Genomic DNA, 18326 nt, shown 5'->3' on the forward strand with positions numbered 1-18326 from the left:
AAACCTGCCGCCCTTCCCTCGGCGTTTCGGTCAGAACACGAAGAAAGCGGGAGCTGAGCCCGGTTCCGAAGAACCCACAGGGACGAGCAGGCGTTTGTTCCATTTTCCTGGGGCTGGCGCGTCATGTGCCAGGCAGGCAGGAGCCCAGGACAGCTGGAAGCGGCTCCCAAAGGCGACCGGGGAGATGTTATACCCTAAACACCTCGCTCCTGGTGTTGGGAAGACTCCCAAACGCGACCAGTGGGGGACATTAGATCTGAAATAACCGCCATGCCTCTCCGTTTAGAGACTAAATCCGCACTTAAGGGGAACCCATCCGTGCAAGTGCACTGTGATTTAAATTAAGCGAAATTAGTGGCATGTGGCAGGTGGCCTGATTGAGTGGACTTTTTTTGGCATTTTGTACAAAATAGCAATTGTGCTGTAACCAGGCTGAATGTACTTTGTGAAGACGTCACGCACCCAAGGACCGGTCGCCGTTCTGGCCTCCGGCTCCCCCACGGGTTTCTAGCTCTGCAGGACTCGCTGATGTGCTCGCAGACGTTACGCACGTTGGTCGTATTGAACGAAAGACTCACTTGCGTACATTTATTGATTGATTGTTGCTCAGTCTAAGCTACATGCCAAGATTTTCCAGGACTCGGCTGCTTGAATCTGGGTATTTGTTATGTGCATGAAATGTCCACACTCCCAATTCTCTGGACCACTTCTTCTGAGGAGCCCGCCTCATGAGCATGTGAGCGGCACGATTTTCCCTGTTCGAAGGGGTGGTGGAGTGGCCTGTGATGAGGACATGAGAAGCATATTGAAATCACCTGAGCCCAGCGGCTGAGCATCGACCTAGGATCCAGGAGATCGCAGTTCGATTCCCAGTCGGGGCACAGGCCCGGGTTGTGGGCTCGATCCCCAGTCGGGGGCGTGCAGGAGGCAGCCGATCAATGACTCTCTCATCGTGGATGTTTCTCTCTCTCCCTCTCCCTTCCTCTCTCTGAAATCAATATATTAAAAATAAATAAATAAAAGAGCCCGGCCGGGCGTGGCTCAGCGGTTGAGCGTTGACTTAGGATCCAGGCGATTGGGGTTTGGTTCCCGGTCAGGGCACAGGCCTGGGTTGTGGGCTCGATCAGTGACTCTCTCCTCATTGATGTTTCTGTCTCTCTCTCTCCCTCTCCTTTCCTCTCTCTGAAATCAATAAAGATATATTTAAAATAAATAAAAAGAAAAGAAATTGTCTGAAATCAATGGGAATGGATCAGAGCCCCTTCCCAAACAGCTGGCCTGGGGGTGCGGCGTGGCCAGGCGCCCTCAATGACGTCAGAGCAGAATTCCCGGGAATTGCACACGTGCTCAGAGCCCACAGAAGCCCACGACGCCCTGTTCCTCCCCTTAGCTGGCGAAGGGCCCTCCCTCAGAGAGGAGTTCCTGGCGTGCGGCATCCTCTGAATCCCTAAAACTCCCACCAATGTAGCAGGTCCTTGAAGCGTGGTCTTCCTCACAATCTTTCATGTATAATATCCTTCCCTAAATGTATTCACTTAGATCTTGCCATGTTCATATTTATTTTTTCTTCTTTTATTAAGCCCTGGCTACGTTGATTGTTTTTGAGCCAGTCGTGTCTATCAGGAAAGACAAATGTTTATTCTTGAACTCACTGCAGTGAAATCAAGTAAAGTTGACCAGGCAACAATTGAAAGAATGAGTTTAAAAACCTAAAATAATGTGAAAATTAATAGAATTTTAAACCACAATTAGGTTTGTGTTGTTAAAACCAAGAGCAAAATATTCTGTTCTTTATTAAAAATACATCTCAGCTTTATTCGATATGATTTTGAGAGAGTGGCATATAACCTTATAGAAGAAATTATTTATAGTGAGCCTATGAAAATAAATTTTGATGTTCTTGCATATGGCTGCTTGTAAGTAGAAATAAATTTTATGATCCTGCCATATATCTAGTTACCTGCGTCATTTTGCGATCAGTGCAAGATATACATTCCTATCTGTTGATAACAAAAAAAGATGCATTTTTAGATTGTCACACAGTAATAAATGAGTTTGTTTACAACGAAAAATAAAATATTGAAGTCTGTGACGATCATTATTATATTAATTCTGCACGTTACATGATTTATCGATAGTATCTGGTCTATACCAACTTTTCCATGGTCTTCTTCCTGTAATATTTTCATTGCTTAGCTATTTGCTTCTGGACAAATGAAACAGGCACGAACATGAAGGGGAAATCAAAACTGCATTGAAAACATCAACAAACCGTAGCAGGCCCGAGGTCGCCGGCTGTGTAGCTGCATTCGACGTCCTTCTGCTGGATCCTTCAGCTTCAGTTTAGACATCGCCACGGTTTAAGTCCCTTATCCCTGTCAACTCCTCAAAACACACTCAGATGTTAAGCTCGTTAAGAAGGGAGAGCGGGACTCGGGACTTCAGGACCGAATGTAATCTCTGTCACAGGGATTGATTATAAAGAAATGATCATCCTGAAATAAGTAAGTGGATCTGTCTGACGTTAATAAACAAACTCATATTTTCAGTAACTACCGGGCCTAACGTGAGCCATAAAAGACTAGGAACATTCCCGCAAGTCCTTGTTGAGGTTTAAAATAAACGTCACCTTTAAAACAGTCACCGTTGTTTGCCCGTCGATGTGAAAAAGGAGGGGCGCAGAGATAATTAGGAAAAATACGACAGAGAATCCATCTCAAGTATCTTTGTCCTAAGGTGATTTTCTTTTGTTTGATTTAACAATCAAGTTATTTTAAAATATGCTAATTGCCCGCCTATGAAAAACCCAGAGTCAGCCGCGTGTTGCCATGGAAACGCTGCGTGTACTTCATCAAACAGCACGAGGTGTCGTGAAGCAGGAGGCCCCAGGTTTGTGACCGCGGGGAAGAGCAGCGGTCAGGTCAGCGCCGTTCTCCCTCCTTACCGACCAGCAGGATCCGAACGCTCCCCTTTCTCGCGCGGAGCAGAGGGGTCCTGGGCGACGCTCCCGCTCCGTGGGAGCAGCCAGCGTAGGTCTGGGGGTCTGCACCCTGCCCTCCACCAGGCACCGTGAAACTAAGCAGAGAAATGTGGGCACCTGTCGGTTCATGCAGACCCCGGGGCCCCCCTTCCCGCGGAGCGCGGCATCTCCAAGGCGGGTCCTCACCCTTCCTACCGGGCTCAGGACAAGCAGGTGGCGGCTGGGAGCCGACACGTCCAGGAGACTCACTGGGGGGATCTTCCCAACAGTCTCAGCGTCTGACGTGAGCGTTGTGCATCCTGGGGGCACAGGGCACAGGCGTCCTCTAAGTCGGACACGTGTGCTTCCATCCATCCCGCGTCCTGCGCGCTGCTCCTCCCCACTAACGCGGATCATTGAGGCCGACGGACACGTGGAGAGACCCCGAGAGCCCCGGGAAGTCTAATGATGAGATGAAACGGCCTAGAAAATGTGTTTCTCTGTTAACTCCCCTGAAGGGGGCCTGCGGTCACCTTTCCTTCGGCCTTCACGTCACCCGGCAGAAGCGAGCGTAGTTCAGGCCGCAAGTCGCCGCCGGAGAGCGGATTCACGGGGGGACAAGCCTGGATTTGCAGAGAATGAGGCTCCTCTGCGGTGCCAGGCGTCGTGCGTCGTTCACGGCGATGAGCCCGGCAAGGCCACGGAGCTGGAGTGGGATGGAGGGGTGGCCAGGGCCGGAGGGGAGGGCCCCCCGAACGCGAGCCAGCGGCCGACAGGCCCCAGGCTGGGGAACCTCGGGGGGCGAAAATGTTCGGTGACTGCGCTTAGCTCGCTCGCACCCACATGCGTGCACGTGTGTGTTTACACAAATATAGGCACGGGGGGTCCCAAAACATGTAGACCCTCCCAACGCCCCGCGCCCCTCACTCTCTGGAAGGTGCTAATAGAGCTTCTAACCGTAGGAATTTGTCTGGGGGTTGTTTTTTCTATTTTTGTGAATTCTTACAATTTTCTAAATACAAGATCATGTCTCTTCAAAGAGAAATAGTTTTCTCTCTCTTCCAAATCCAGATGCCGTTAGGACGTCAGCAGGAGGAAGGAAAGGCCTCTCCTTGCCCAGGAAGGGCTCGGCCAAATGTAAATTTAAAAGAAGTCGTGACGACAGGTCGCTGTTTATTGTTTGCTCCGTTATGTTCGACAATCGTAGGTGGCAGGTGCCTTAGAGCTACACGCTCCCTTTAAAGCAACTCCGTCCACACACAAGAATAAAGTTGGATCTTTACCTTCCACCATCTACGAAAATCAGCTCATCATAAATCAACTTCTCAACGCAAGAGCTAAAATTATAAAACCCTTAGAAAAAAACACACCGCGTGGTTAAAGCGTCATGGCCTTCGGTGTGGCAGTGATTTATTAGATCTAACGTCACCAGCACAGGCAAAAAACCAAAAAGAAACGAACAAGCGGGAATTTCATCCGAGGGCGAATCACCCGAAAGGATTAGAGGAAACAGAACCAAGCAAACAGGCAGAAACAAACAGAACCCCAGCTGCAGAGGAGCCCCAGAGTCCTGAGGGGTTCCCCGGGAGGTGGCAGCTACACAGGGACGGAGTCAGGGTGTCCCCGGGGTGCTGGCGCCCGCAGGGAGCCCGGAGGGGTGCGGGGCAGCTCCCGGGGCTGCCCTGAGGACTCGGGCATTTCCCACCTTTCGGCGTCACTTCTTGGGGGCACCTCTTTCCCCAAAACCAGGCGTCACCCTCATCAGCGAACTGGATCTCACGGGACAGCTGTGCGTCTAAGGCGCCCGGGCGTTTCCTGGCGGCTCGTCGTCACAGCGCCGCCCTCCTGGGGACCCGGGTGGCGGGTTCCTCCCTGCGCTCTGGGCGCGGCGGGCAGCCAGGGTCTCAGCCCGCCCCGACGGTTTCTCTCGGGGGCAGCTAGGGACAGGACCGAGCGCGGCACTGCTGAGGGCGGGCGGAGCCCCGCGCTCCTGGGAACATTCGGAAGCTGGGGCAGAAAACGGCCCCGGGCCTGTCCCTCCCAGTTCCAGTGGCTTCTGTGCTCAGCAGAGTCGGCAGGAAAGCTCCTCCGAGCGCCGCTCCGAGCGCCCGCGGCTCCCCGTGGCCGCGCCTTGGCCTCCCCTGGTCTTGCGGTTGTGCTGGGCCCGGGGGCTGCGACCCCCACGGATACAGCCACCGTTCCCTGTCCCCCCCAAAGCCGCGGAGGGGAGCGCCAGGCGGGGGACGGCGACTCCAGCTTCCGCTCAGCACGACCCCGTCCGCCTGTGCTGACGGGAGACGCCTGCTGCTCCGTCTGCTTTATTGGTTATGTGATAATCCCTCATAAAACGTCAGAAGTTTCATTCCTTAATTTCAAAACTATATTTAATAAAGGAAGGAATTCGCTGTAAATGTCGCTTCTCATTAGATGACGTTAAAGAAACTAAACGCAGCAGGGACCAGATACACGGAAATCACCAAGCTCCACAGGACCCGTTTGCTTCACACGTGCTCTTCGGATCAGATACGATGCTTTCCTGGGGCAGGTAAAGTTCTCACTTGTTTCCACATTTATATTCAATTATTTTTATGCAGTTTGATTTAAAACTTTTCTATTTCTGGTACTTATTCCGGTGTATCTTTATCAGGCTCGCTTTACGACTCGCTTTTTAAAAACGTGAATATAACTAAGTTCCACGTCCCGCAGAGCCGCCCAGGTTCTGGAATTTGCTGATTTCACCTCTGCTTCTGTTTAACGCTCATGGCTCCTGAGAAGCAGTAGATACTTTTAGAGCCTGGGTGGGTATTTGAATTCTATTTTAATAGTCACACTTTCTATGTAGAATTTGGTAATTTCCATTGCATCCCATCAACGGGCACAATTTCTTTTTTACGTATTTTGGGATTATGTGTTCAGGTCCTGTCGTTCGAGCCTTCCTCCCTGGAGAGAACATCGAGGCCTCAGATGTATCTCAGCTCCAGGCCCAGAAAACAGCAAAACCAGCCACCGCTGCCCTGGGGACCAGCTGCACTGGATAGTGACCCCCCTGCCCTGGTGCTGACCCATCAGTCAGTGGAGACCAGGGCCCTGAAAGGACACACCTGGAAAGCTGCTGAATATTATAATAAGACCTTTCCCTGGGGCCTCCCCTAGGATCTCCTCCCTTAAAACCATTAGGATGGAAGACCCAGAGCTCTCCCTCCCGGGAGCTCGCCCAGGACCTTTCCCTCCCCTCCCCCAGGCAGGTCACCTTGACCTTCCTCACTCCCAAGCTCCAAGGGCCCTTCCTTTGCCTCTGTAACTTGTCCCTAAGCCCGTATCTTCTAGGAATCACTTCTTCCACCTCTGTGGTTTTATAAATCAATGTTCTCTTATAGCTGGAGCCTGGGCTCTGGATTCTTTCCCAGCCAGAACCCAAGTACAGAGGCTGCTGAACCCAGGTCCGGTCCGACCCCGCTGGTCCAACACCCGGTGCCGTTCCCGCCGCCCACAACAGAGCTACCTTAGGACTCAGCACCACCCCCAAGAGAACCACCCTTGTTAACCAAGGACGTGACCCAGCACCCAAGACGCAGCCTGGAAAACGGGGGAACCCCTGAAGAGTCCAGTTAAGCCAAGGTTGAGGGTTCGATCCCTGGCAGTCCGGGCACATACATCAGTTAACCGATGAATGCACACATACGTGGAATGACAAATCCATGCCTCTCTCTCAAATCAATACAAAATAAAAGTAAATAGTTTTCTGCATTAAAATTTGGATCTTTCTGGGACAATCTCTTTACTTCTTTACGTCTGTTCTTTCAAACAACTTTCCACCAGCCACCCCAAGTGCTCTGCTGTTTTTGCAGCTGCTGACAGGTTTCCGTGTTGTGGAGACGGGCCGTGTTTCTAACCGTTAGAGAACTTTCAGACTCTTCAAATGTTACCTGCTGCTCTCAATCGTCTCATTTTGTTTCTTAATTTCTCCCTATTGTTAGGCACGCCAGTCATCTTAATGAGCGAAGAGTAATTAACGCCTCTTCTCACTGCTTCTTTCAAATATCTGTTATCTCGTTTAATATTTTACATTATTTCGTTCCTAATATAGCATCATGGCAAGTGTATAAACTAACCAGTGTTAATGGGGCTTTGCGAGAAATCGAAGACTTTTATATGTGTAGTAGTTACTTTAAAGTAATTTTCAGTTTAGAAAAAAAAATTGTACTTTTGAGAGCTCCACATAGTTAACATAAATTTGTTCAATCTTCACAACTGGTCTTTGTCAGCTTCTTAATGGTCCTTCATTATAATTGAATTTATTCTTACGTTACAACTCCCCCCAAATTTGTATGAGAATATTAAATGATTCAAAAACTAGACAGAAAATGTCTATTCAGGGGCTGTTTTATAAAGAGATAATTGTCATAAAAACAGCATACATTTGCATCATTTATACCCATCTGCCGTCACGGGTCCAGTTGCTAACGTTTTTATGGGAGAATTTTGCAACAAACGTGGTAAACAGAATAGTAGCTGGGTCTGGCCTGATGCAGCGTCCTCCCGATTCAAACAGAACTGCTGTGCGAGCCTGGTGCTCCTGAGCACAACCTGCGTATTTAGGTTCTTATTTTTGTCTCATTTCCCACCCTTGGTTTCTCTTCTTCTAAGACAATACCACACACAGAGTTTATCTGTACAATTCTCTTCCTTGCAACTCATCCTAGTTAAACACATTATTTTAAATTAATTTTGGAGAGGACCACTGTCAATTAATGAAAAGCCTGTTTTATACAATTTTAAAAGTCACTCTGTGTCTAATATACATATGCACATGCACAGCAGGTAAGAGAATTTTATCTACATGCTACGACTTGTTAACGCACCGGAGGCCTACTTATCCCCTTTGGTAAAGAGATAGCTCGTAGATAACTAGCCGATTGATTTTATCTGAACGGCTTTAGCGTAATTTTCCTAAGTGGGAAACTCTCCCTTCTCGCTTTGTGTCCACTGTCAATTCGCTCTGTACGCACTTCACTCAAACACAGGCCAAGGCGAGGTGTAGCTTTGCTGCGTTTTCCCGAGAGACAGAGCCGCTTCCGCCAGCCCACCAGGCCTCCTGCAGGGGCTGCGATGAGGCCCTTTCCTGCTGGCAGACAGGCCCCTTCTCTGAGTGCTGAAGAGTCTCCCGCGTTCTCCTCCGGCCGTGGAGACGCCTGCCCTTCTCCCTGAGGCCTCGGCCAGGCCCCCGGCCGCTCCGATGCGGGCGCTCTCCCCAGCGCCCCCGCACCCCGGCGGTGAGCGTGTGTTTTAATAACTGGAGTATTTTGTTTAAGAATCTTAAAAATGGCTTTGACAGGTGCTCAGAACGATTTTTCAAAATTATAACAAAGTTAAAGTTGTCGCTGTGGAATCGGACCAGCTTGCGACCTGTTTCGCCTGATTTGACGCACTTTTCTGATGTCCTTCGTGGCTAAATAGCATCCCGGGGAAGAAGCCTAAATCTTTTCTTCCATAAAGATGCCAAGATGTATAAAAACGCCCCCAAAATGACAGTCACACTTTTCGTGAAATAGAAAACATCGCCGAATAAGCATTTTACATATTTTTTTCTACATAGACCCAAGTTATTGGAAACAACAATGCTGACATTGGGTTTGAAACGCCAGCGCTTTGAATTAAGGCTGCATTTCTTGGGTGATCTTAGGCACTCTGCCCACGTGGCCCCGGTACTCACAGTCAATGTGGAATTGGAAATTAAGACTATAAAAGAGGGGAAATGCATACTTAACGTGGTAGGAAATGAAGTATTATATGAAAAAAAATCAGTCCTCTCTTTTGCTCTATTTTGTATTATCTACAAAAATACCACAGCGATCTAAAGAATATGTAAATTCTAATAGTTTCCATCTTTGTTTTCTTTCTCACAAGACAAAATGTAAAACCCTGCTATTAAACCATGTTACAGAGAAAAGAAAACAGGAGAGCCTAGGAAATGAAGACACTAATCCAGGGGATGGAAAACATCCTAATTGCCCACGAGCAGAGTTCTGCTGGGTCCGCCCACTCGGTGCAGCGGGATCTGTGCTAATTAGGAGCATCCTTCATCCGGCTCGTCTGGAACCCGCTGAAGTTCCCAAGTCAGCACTTAGCGATCAGAAACAAACAGAAATAGGCCTTTCCCACCTCGGAAAACTCCCAAGATAAACATAAAACAATCACCAGAAATACAAGTTCGCAACTTTTATGAATGTATAAAATATTTTTATTTATTGGGTTATGGAAGATACTTTCTCTGGAGCATGTTTTTTTTTTCCCCTTGAGCGCCCCCGAATGGTTAGCACGTGATCACAGCGCATCGTGTGCGGTCCCACGTTGTCTCTGACCTTCTGCAGCAGTTTTAAGGGGTGCGGGCCAAGGGTCCCGCCTGCGCCGAGCCAGCCCCCGCCTGGTGAATGCATTCACCAGCCCCATTGCATACAAATTTAAAAGTAATACGTGTAGAAAGCTTTTTGGTGAAATTAAACTTTTCACTTGAGTTTCAATTAAGGAAATAGTTGTTTCTTAACTAATGCCAGTAAATAAAATAAAAATAGAAAAAACTCATAAAAACCAACATAATGAAGGGTTTCAGGCTATTTTCTGGGAAATTCTAACAGGTCTATCGCGACCACCCCCTGATGCATTCGTGGAAGATTCGTTTGTCTCTGGGGAGGTGGCCAGCTTGCAGTGGGCGCGGCCGGAGTCTCTCAAGGGGCCTGATCTGCTTGGCCTGTGGCGGGAAATCACATCTGATCCGCTCCAAAGGGCGTCGGGTCTCATGTGAGTGGCAGCTCCCTCTTCCCAAGGAAAAGCCGGCCGGGTAAACGCGGACCTGCTTCCAGTCTCGCTCCTTATGCCTGCAGCGCCCTTGAGTTAGCGTCCGCATTTGTTAATTTTTTTAAAAGACATGTCTTGATTTCAGAGAGAGGAGGGGAGAGGGAGAGAGAGAGAAACATCGATGGTGAGAGTCACTGACCGGCTGCCTCCTGCGCGCCCCCTGCTGGGCACCGAGGGGCCTGCAGCCCGGGCCTGTGCCCCGACCGGGAATCGAACCGCGACCTCCTGGTTCCCAGGCCGACGCTCAGCCGCTGAGCCAGGCCGGCCGGGCCCATTTGTTAGAGTTTTAAGTTAGAAAGCTGCACACTGCCCACACGTGTCACTTCTCCTGCTCTTCCTTAGAGAACAGGTCAGTGACAGACAAAGGAGCTTTTCTCGAGCTCAGTCTACTCAAAGGCACGAAGAACCGAACGCGTTAGCTGCACTCGGTCCCCTCTCTGACGTGACACATTCCCAGAGCTTAGGAGCTTAACGCGACGCAGGCCTGTGTTCCTGGGCTAGGCCTGGGGTATCAGCAGGGCTGGGAGGCGCTCTCGAAGCGCCGGAGAGAACCCCCTTCCTTGTCCTTGATGTTCACTGTTTCTCAGGCTGTTTACCCAAATGCGTTTGTTAGTCACCTGCTTGCTTTCCAGCATCGCCGTTTTATACGTTTCTGCGTCCCGGGGACTTTAATCTAGCTCTTTTGATATTTTCCTTTGAAAATCTTATGTACTTTATCCCTCTTCCCGCTTATTCTGGGCGTTTTCATCCCAGGCTGCTGTCTTCCGGCAGCCTCTGCGCCTTTTTAAGGAGTGTGTGTTCCCGCGTCCCCGAGATATGGCCCCGGGTTCCCAGCAGGTCCCTTTGTCTCGCTAAGTGTGGATTATTTTCAGTGTGATACGTAGAGCCTAGGAGCCCTTTCCCTGCCCTGCTGGGTACTTCTTCCAATAACAGCCTTTGCGTTTGTCACTATTTTCCATCTAATAGTCTTCGGACAAAGCAACCTTCCTTTAACCGTTTTGTGGCCAGGTGGTCACAGCTCTGTCACTGTGTGCGTTGCGCTCGGCTGGATGTGGGCTGAAAAGTTTCTCAAATCTACGGCTGCAGGTTGTTGAGATCAGAACTCCGCTGACTTCAAATGTTCAGCGTTTATTTCCTTCTCAGTTCCCCCCACTCTCCGGCACCTGGACAACGTTGCCAGCGGGCCTTCTTTTTCCAGTGCTGAACCCTGAATCCAAAATTTTATTTATCGCTATTATATTTCTTAATATACGTATGAGAAACTTCCAATCTTGCTCCCCAAAAACCACTGCAGCAACCTCCTCTCTGTCTGTGTCCCTTCCAATGTCTGAGTGGATATAGAAAGGCATGGGGGGGGGGGTTCCAGCAACACCCGAATTACGGCTCCCATGGAAAAGACGTGACTGTCAGGGTCTCTGGTTTTGAGGAATAGCTGCTCCCACAGAGAGGTCGGGGAAAAGGAATGTACTGTCTGCCCCAGGACATGCGCCCTCCCGGCGAAGACGCGCGCAGCGGGCCTTCTGCACTGTAATAAACGCAAATAATCTTACAGTCGATGGGCTTTCCGTGTCTGCAGCCTTCTTTTGAATTCTAGAAGCTTTATTCGTTATATTTCGTTTTTAGTAAATTTACGGTTTTTCTGTTTTTTAGGTATGTTTGTGCCAGTTTGAGGGCAGCTACTGTTAAAATGTCATATTTATCCAGAAATGTTTATATTTGACACTTACTTCACTGAAAAGCTACTCGGTAAACCAATAAATGTGTTCGGCTTGCCAGTATCTCATTGATTTGCACTAACTAGACATCTTCGAATGATAAGTTTTAAACTTTACCACGTAGGAGAGTTTTAAAAATTCAAAAAAATTCTCCTCCGGTTTCACTGCACAGTCAAGCACAGTAGCAAATGCAATAACGACAAATATATTAACATATACTTTAATCAACAACCACACAGCAGCCTGCTGGGCTGATGATTTTGGATACATGAGGCCTGATTGCATTTTCCTAATTAAACATTTTTTCTTAATATATTTTACACTTACATATTCCCCGAATCATGACAAGTATCACTAGAATTTACTCTGCTGTTTCTAAAACTTAAATTTATGAGTAAAAATGAAAATATATATTTCTTTCCATAATAACCAGTGAATAAAACATGTACTAGAAAATATACATACATCAGACTACGGATCTGGGTCAAATTGATTTTTTTAAAATATGTTTTTATTTTAAAGAGAGATGAAGGGGAGAGAAAGAGAGAGAGAAACATCCATCTATTGCCTTCCCCATGTACCCTGACCGGGTACCAAACCCAAAACCTGGGCATGTGCCCTGACCAGGAACCCAGCTGGCAACCTCTTGGCGCACAGGAGGGTGCCCAGCCACCTGCACGCACTGCAGGCTGGGTCGAGGTAATTTTATTATAAAGACATTTCAAACTTTACTTAGGTCTTACTGCTTAAAATCCAGTCCCAGGTCTCCAGTAACGGAATATTTTTTAAGATTCCAGGTAAAACTTCTCTAGTTTCTGGATGTTTCCGGAAAAGGGAAAGGACCTCTGATACCACAGGGTTTCTTCGGCGTCCGAATGTATTTCCTGAGTTCTGTATGAAGTCCATTAACTACCTAAAGTCCCTTTAGGAACAGTAACCCCCGTGAGTTGTGAATGTGACGTCGACCGGTGGGGCCTCATAGGACAGCAGAAGCTAACGCATCTTTGCACGTCCTCGGGGTCGCTGCTTGACTTGCTCCTGCCGCTTGCTGCCGCCACATAATTTCTTCAGACTCGATCTGACGGCTTCCACTCCTCACCTGTGTTTATAAAAATATTCTGCTCTTAAAATACTTCTGAACAGCCGTAGCATTTATAATACATTACAGAGAGCTTCATGGGGAGACTGAGCAGTAGGAATTTGTCATGAATAATTTATACGTAATGATTTCCAAAACAAGGGTATAAAACATAAACTAAAAATAAAATGGTTTTGTTTGGCCTAAGGTGAGACCAAAAAAAAAAAAAAAAAGTTTAAACAGAAAACTTGTAAGCTACTTAAAGTTATATAAATGTAAAAAAAAAAATACCCACTTTTCTCTATGCTACTTACATGTCCTTACCATAACAACAGGAACAGATTTTTTTTTTTCTATAATTCAGTTTTATGGAAATTTATTTCAGTTTTGCATTAAGCATTAAAAATCACGGGAAGCGGTCGCCAGTGTGGCTCAGGTGGTTGGGGGTCATCCTGTGCAGCAAAAGGTCCCCGTTTGATTCCCGGTCGGGGCACATGCCCGGGCTTCGGGCTCAGTCCCCGACGGCGGGCGTGCAGGAGGCATCTGGTTGATGTTTTGCTCTCACACTGATATTTCTCTTTCCCTCTCCCCTCCTCTCCTTCCCTCTCTCTCTAAAAATCAGTAAAAAATAATAATAAAAAAATAATGGGAAGGCAGATAAATTGATTGGGACTCTTTTTCTGCCCTTGATCGTTAAATCTCTGGGCGACTCAAGGTGCCTGGAGCTGCGTACTGTTAGCAAAACGCAGCGGGTGTGTGTGGCTGTAAAAATAACCCGCGGAGCAGGCAGCCTCTCGCTGTGGCCAACAGCTCGAGGAGCCAGCCCGGGAAGACGGTTTCCCGCTTGAGGCGCGCGAGCCGCGAGAAGCGGCCCCGTCAGTCCGCAGGTGCCATCGGGGCGGAGGCCCAGCGCCGACAGGTCACGGTGTGACCTCTCGTCTTATGTCGGATCCTTCATCTGGGGGACCCAGAGGCAGCCAGGCCTCTACAGGTGATAACTCTACTGTATAATCATCTCCTTTTAATTTAAAATTATCCTATGATATTAATAATAATGTGAAGACACTGCAACTAAGGGATTTGGTTTTCTCAGGCCTGTTATGATCCCTTAGCTATCGAACTGAAGAGAGGATAGTTGATATAATTTAAAGGTGACTCATTATAAAAAAAATAACAATCATAAGGCACGTGTTTACTTCCTGAGGGGTCAGGCTATGCGGGCGTTGATCTGTGAGTGTTTCAACACGGATGATTTTGGGTCGTATCATCACAACCCCATGAGATTATCTTTACATATTAAGCCCCCTCATAAAGCATTTTGAACAATTTTCTTTAAATCACAACAATGTAAAAATGAAAAGCCATTTTAAAAATTGTGTTTTCTAGTATGCATAATTAAGTGAGACCAACCTCATCTGGCATCATTTGTAGCCTATGTATCATAAAAACTTAAATATATTGTCTTTATTGCACCCCAGGTATGTGCTAAACTGTGCCCGTGTTGGCCTAATATGCGGAATCTGAATAGAAAATGTAAACTATTCATGAGCAGCTTTACTGCCGGCAAGCAATACAAACTGAAGGCATCCCTTTGCCTCTGAGAGAATGGGGGTAAAGAATATTCTGAGGACAATAAAGTTTAGTACCAAGTTTAATGGTTTATAATTCACTGGCGTCAATTTGGAACAATCACACCTTTCTAATAGGTGCCTATTATGTACCTACCTACCTAGCTACCCCGCTAGCTCTATAGATTCCCGCTTTACCTGAGTACATAGCCCGGAGAGTCCATTAATAACATTCATTGTAAACTTTCAGCCTAGGCAAACAGAACTTACTCGTCCAGGTACATAATTGTTTGAAGGACATTAGCAATGCATAACGTGCGGGCACCCTAGTCTTCATGACTGTTTTATAAGCCAGTAGATACGCCAAGGGTGTAATTTATAACCCAAATCACGGACCTCGTGCGATATTGTGGCAATTCCTGGGGAATCAAAGTGTGAATAAACATAATAACTTACGTTTATGTACCTGCTATTATAACTTCAGAGGTAAAAGGCAATAGGAAGCTGCTCTGAGCTCCCGCCATGGTTAGTAACCATCACAGCAGAAAAGGAGCCCCGGCCGGGAGCTCGTCGTGGGTCCAGTCCCCTGTCAGGGCACAAACGAGAAGCACCCAGTGACTGTGAAAATAAGTGGGGCAGCAATTCGATGTCCCCCCGCCCTCTCCGCCTCCCTTCCGCTCTCTCTCGAAAATCAATGGAAAAAATATCCTCGAGTGAAGATTAATAACAACAAAAAATCAACCAAGGTGATTCACCATATTAACAAATAAATAAGTAAAACAATATGCTTATCTCAATACACAGAGAAAAAACATTTGTCAAAATCTACCATCCACTTCGGAAAACTAGAAATACAAGGGTAGTTCTGTGAACCACCTACAGCGAGCATCGTACTGACGGTCAAGACCGAATGCTCGCCCCGGGCGAGGGTGTCCCCCCTCCGCAGGCCAGCAGCAGGAGGGAGGTAACCGGGTTTGCAGGAGACCTGGTCTCGCATCTTGCAACTTGCCCAGCTCACTGAGCACTGGCCCATCCAACTCCTATTCCTGAAGCCACTCTCCACGAAAACGCGGGGGAGCGCGCTAAGGTGGAACACACAGCAACTAAAATTTAAGGGCGATGGAAATAATCTGCACTCACATGGAAACAGGCCGTGTTTACAGGAGCTCGGCATCGGTTCTGAACCGCGTGGGGCCATATGGTTCATTTTCTCCTGGATCTCAGTGGCTGCTCCGAGGAGTCCTGTGAATGAAATGCAGCAAAACCTCGATACAACGGCTAATTCGGGCAAGGGGGTGTCCGTTAAAGCCAAAAGTCCGTTATATAGGAAAGGAGGTTTTTCTTTATCGTATGTTAAAAAATTGACAAATTACTTTACCTGTTTTTACTTATGTAGACGTTTGTGTAATTAAAATTAAGTACGTATGAAAAGTTTAATTTCACAGAAAAGTTCTCTGTACGTATTACAGTAATTTTCAATTTATGCTGAATTAGGTCTAGGAAGTGGGCGCTCGCCAGCCGGGACTCAGCAATGCCCGCAGGCGGGGCTGCGCAGGTGGGCACCTCCTGGGCCCGTGTGAGGGAGTCACAGGCTGCGGGCGAGCCCGGGCCCGTCGTTCCCCGACACTCCACGAGGCGCGGCTCTCGGATTTGAATGTGGAGACTGTAATTGTAGATACGTAATATTTATTTATGTCGGGGAAATCACTAGTGTTTTTTTCCAACATATGGCCTATTCGCTAAAATTTGTTAAAAATAACAGTGAATTGATTTTTAAAAAAAATAACCTGTTAATTTAATTATAAGCAAATCTTGGTTAAAAGCATTTAAAAATTAACAGAGTGTTATTTTCACGTATGACATACAGACTGGTAATTTTGTCTGTTAAATCCAAAGTCCGTTAAATCGAGGTCCACAAACATAATGATTAAGTATATTTACTGATCATAATTTTAATCAAGAAACTTAGAGGGAGACAGTAGAATAGCCTAGTAACTGTTTAATTATTTAATTATAAATTAAGTAATTAGAATATTATTTAAGTTAATAATATTAACTAAGAAAATAAAAGCCATTAGAATAGCCTAATAAGCGTTAGGTTTCACGTGACTTCCCCTTAAGGAAATCGTTCTGGTTTAAACTTTGATATTTTGCAGGAGAGCACTGGTGGAGCTTTTATTTGAGAACACTGACTAGTTTCCATACGCCCATAACCGGACCCAGCGCAGCAAGTCCGCCCACGCAGATTCCAGGCGATCTCCAGTCTCAGGTCTGCGTCCGCCTGGGCCCGGGCTCCTCAGTCTCTCTGCTCACAGCCCTTTGCAAATCAGTGGAAACTCCCGATCCAGTCATCAACCCCCGGGTGTGAAACCGACGGAGACAGTGACCCTGGAGATAGCATTGCTCTTGAAATTGAAAAATTATCTCAGTTATTACAGAGCTCGGGGACTCATTTCCCGTTTCAAGGGCAGCAAAGTCATGTGCGCGAGAGAGTTTCTCCGGCAGCCTTCATTCTCAGCCGCTCGCTGGTGTGTCGGGAGGTCTTGGGAATGAAGATCGTGAGAAAAAGTAAACAGAGTAGCTGTAAAGTAGTTTACTAAACTGGTTATTGTGTGTAACAATGGTTTTGAAACTATCGGAATGCAAAGGCAAAAACCTACCATTCCCATTATGAAATAACTTGAGGAAACTAGTTTATTAAACCTTAAATGAAGTAATGCTAATTACGTGCTTTACATACTGTGATAAGATGCATGTAACACTTCCATTTGGCAGGTTTAGTGTCAGATGCAGGAGCATCAGCTTCGTTCACATGCTGTACAGCCACCGCCTCCATCTGCTTCCAAGCCGAGGCCTGTGCCCGCTAAGCAGTGGCTGCTCGTGCCCTCTACCCAGTGCCCGCGGGCCCTCGGCTGCCTCTGCCTGCACTGGCCTCTTCTGGAAATTCATCTAAGTGCCATCAGGCAAGATCTCCCCTTCTGTGCCTGGCTCGTTTCACGTACATAGTATTTTGGGGTCCGTCCACGCTGTAGCGTGAACCATAATGTCGCTCGTTCTACGGCTGGGTAATAACCCACGTTCCGTGCCTCGTTCCGTGTACCCATCCGTGGCTGGCAGGCCCCTCGGTGCCTCCACCTTTGGGCTGTTGTAAATAACGCTGCGGTGGTCGTCTTCACGCAGACAGCAGGTTGAGCCCCGGTTTCTAACATCTCTCCCGTCTTCAGAGCTGGTCGGAACTGCGACGGTGACGATACTGTGCAGTCGGCACCCATTTCAGCTCTGCAGGAGGCCGGTTGGACATCACGCCTGCCTCCTTTCGTTCTCTAGGTGCTGCCTGGGGGGGGGCTCAGCTGGTTGAGTGTCATCTCACGGACCAAGAAGTCGCAGGTGCGATTCCCAGTCGGGGCCCATGCCCGGGTTTCGGGCTTGATCCCCATTAGGGGGCCTGCAGGCGGCAGCCGATCGACGTTTCTCTCTCACCTGTTTCTACATCTCTCTCTCCCTCTCCCTTCCTCTCTCTGAAATCAACAAAAACATATTGAAAGGAAAAAAGTATACATTCTCTAGGTATTTACGGAATTCTACACGGCGGGAGTAATCCCTAGCACCCTACTAGGTTTTCGTTTATTTCCCCTCTGTGCTCATTCCCACGCCCACGCGGTGTATATATTGTGCGTCTTTTCTGTGCGGAAATAAAATCTTCTGATACACTGAGAGTGTAAGCAAGAGATTCATCGCTCGGCAGATATTTTTTGGTATCTACTGTTCTGCTGTGCATTGGATACCACTCAATTATAGGATTGGGAATTTCAGGGGGGAAAAACATAACAATTAGTAATAATAAGACAGTTATGGGCCAGGTTAGAATTATACAACATCCAGACTGTGGGACTATTAAAAGAATAGAAGCTTGGCAGTGTTCCCAGCGTCTACCAGGAGCGAAGAATAACCCGCTCCGGCTGGGATGTGGAGAGGCGCGTGCTCCCCGAGTTTGACAGAGGCCGTGGGCAGCGCAGCGGGGAAAAGGGAGACGGAGCCATAAAGCAGAAGGAGCGAGTGCGAAGCTGACGAGACCTTTATGTACCAAGAAGGCCACAGAGGAAACCCGTCTCGTCTCACCAAACCTCGGCCCGCACTGCGCGTCTGGCTGC

General features: G+C 47.7%; 2 long non-coding RNA genes across 11 annotated transcripts in view; one reads left to right on the top strand and one right to left on the bottom strand.

Annotated features, from left to right (window-relative positions):
* Positions 1–18326, top strand: part of LOC308547241 — a 334174-nt gene that overhangs the window by 267991 nt on the left and 47857 nt on the right. The window contains exons 8-10 of one of the 10 annotated variants that reach the window (XR_013997479.1): positions 5387–5504; positions 5607–5757; positions 5876–7200. The exons of 6 other annotated variants lie outside the window; for them this stretch is intronic. This is a non-coding gene — a long non-coding RNA (uncharacterized lncRNA). Of the gene's footprint in view, positions 1–2196; positions 3075–5352; positions 5505–5606; positions 5758–5875; positions 7201–18326 lie in introns of those variants that run through there. 3 more of the 10 variants (XR_013997480.1, XR_013997481.1, XR_013997482.1) reach the window with 3 other exon arrangements.
* The window catches only part of LOC308547242, a 153108-nt gene continuing 146506 nt past the window's right edge, over positions 11725–18326 (bottom strand). The window contains exons 3-5 of the long non-coding RNA XR_013997483.1: positions 15316–15417; positions 14642–14761; positions 11725–12628 (exon numbers count right to left, since the gene is read on the bottom strand). This is a non-coding gene — a long non-coding RNA (uncharacterized lncRNA). The remainder of the gene's footprint in view (positions 12629–14641; positions 14762–15315; positions 15418–18326) is intronic.

This window comes from Miniopterus schreibersii, assembly GCF_964146895.1.
Source record: "Miniopterus schreibersii genome assembly, chromosome: 17".
Taxonomy (NCBI): Eukaryota; Metazoa; Chordata; class Mammalia; order Chiroptera; family Miniopteridae; genus Miniopterus; species Miniopterus schreibersii.